At 37.5% G+C, this 2,117-nt stretch overlaps 1 pseudogene; it reads left to right on the forward strand.

Annotated features, from left to right (window-relative positions):
• The first annotated feature begins 383 nt into the window (after positions 1-383).
• LOC131605474 (serine carboxypeptidase-like 50) lies at positions 384-1,736 on the forward strand (annotated as a pseudogene).
• Positions 1,737-2,117: the final 381 nt, after the last annotated feature.

The raw sequence follows: 2,117 nt of genomic DNA on the forward strand, positions 1-2,117 counted from the left end.
CTTACAACTAACTGTAATAGATTTTTGAAAAAGATGGAAAGTTTGTTATTCACTTAAAAACCAAGGCTTAAACCACCAAATTAAGTCTACTTGAACCTTCTAACATACACTCTCTTCAATCTTTTAATTAAAAAAAAACGTTTTTAGATCTTATTGAATATCAATGCATTTAATATATAGATCACATATGTGCTAGCCAATTTAATATATACACTCTCTTCAATTTTTATGACTAATTGTTTTGGATTGATAAAATGATGTTTCCAAGGTAATATATGTGCTACCCAATCCAGAGACAACAAGAGATCCCAACTTCATATTTCTTGTCCTTCTAATTCTGTTTTTATATCCAAAATTTTAACTGCATACTAAATTAGATCAACATGGGAAAAGATTCAACAACCCTCTTCATCAACACCCTTGTTTTCTTCTTATGCTTCTCATTCTCAGATTCTTCAACATCATTCCACCAAAGAAGCACTTCCCACCAAAACAGGTTATCTACCAGTACGTTCAACCTCCAATTCCTCCATTTTCTACACATTCTATGAAGCCCAAAACTCAACCTCACCTCTCTCCCAAACACCACTTCTATCTGGCTTCAAGGTGGCCCTGGCTGCTCTTCCATGATTGCCAACTTCTATGAACTCGCACCCTATCGTGTCACCAAATCACTCACCCTTCAACCCAACCATGGTTCATGGAACAGAATCTTTGGTCTTCTTTTTCTCGATAATCCAATTGGGACTGGCTTCAGTGTAGTCTCAACCCCACAAGAGATTCCAACCGATCAAAACGGAGTTGCAAAACACCTTTTCGCTGCTATAACAAGTTTTGTTCAACTTGATCCTGTTTTCAAACACCATCCTATTTATATCTCCGGCGAAAGCTATGCTGGAAAATATGTTCCTGCAATTGGATACTACATATTGGAGAAAAACGCTGAGTTGAAACACTCTGAGAAGAGAGTGAATTTAGCTGGTTTGGCTATTGGGAATGGATTAACATAACCTATAACACAAGTTGTTACTCATGCTGCTAATGCTTATTATGTTGGATTAATCAATGAGAAGCAAAAGCATGAGTTGGAAAAAGCTCAACTTGAAGCTGTTAGATTGGTTGAAAGAGGGAATTGGAGTGAGGCAACTGATGCTAGAAACAATGTATTTAGTTTATTGAGTAACATGACAAGGTTGGCCACGTTGTTTGATTATACAAGGAAAGTTCCTTATGAAGATGATTTGGTCGAAAAGTTCTTGAACATTGCTGAAGTGAAGAAGGCTTTAGGAGTGAAAGTTGATGAATCGTTTGTTTACGAGATATGCAGTGATGTTGTTGGTGATGTATTGCATGCTGATGTGATGAAAAGTGTGAAGTTTATGGTGGAGAAGTTGTTGAAAGAGGGGACTAGGGTGTTGTTGTATCAAGGACAGCGTGATTTGAGAGATGGCGTGGTTCAAGTTGAGGCTTGGGTGAAGACTATGAAATGGGAAGGGATTGATGAGTTTTTGACTGCGGAGAGAGAGATTTGGAAGGTGAATGGAGATGTAGCTGGTTATGTGCAAAAATGAAAGACATTTAGTAATGTTGTGGTTTTGGGGGCTGAACATCCTGTGCCTACTGATCAACCTTTGAATTCTCAAGCTACGATTGAAGATTGGGTTTTGGAAAAGGGTTTGTTTGGAAGTGGGTTGTATCCAAATGTGTCCACAGATTTTGTATATGATGATTTCTAACTATTTGAGATTAGCTCTTATGTCTTGTGTTGTGAGTTTTGATCTTGTTTTTTGTTGTTGTTGAAATTGTAATCAATGTCAAAATGCAGATTCTTCTCTAATGATTTCAACTGTTGACATTTCAACTATTTGAATTCCTGTCTAATCAAGTTCAAGTGAATCCCCTTCCGATGATTCTCTTCCTAGTTCGCCGATGGAAAATTCAGTGTCATCAGACACATGTAGATTTCTGATCCTTGAGATGACTCTGAGTCTGCGCATGCTGAATTAATGTAGCAGGAGCGTTGCAGCTTTCAGAGCATTTGCTTACCACATGATTCCATTTTATCTATGCAACGCTCTTGCTACATTTCAAAGGTGCATGCTTTCTATATTTTCTAA

The sequence above is a fragment of the Vicia villosa genome, linkage group LG5, assembly GCF_029867415.1.
Source record: "Vicia villosa cultivar HV-30 ecotype Madison, WI linkage group LG5, Vvil1.0, whole genome shotgun sequence".
NCBI classification, from domain to species: domain Eukaryota; kingdom Viridiplantae; phylum Streptophyta; class Magnoliopsida; order Fabales; family Fabaceae; genus Vicia; species Vicia villosa.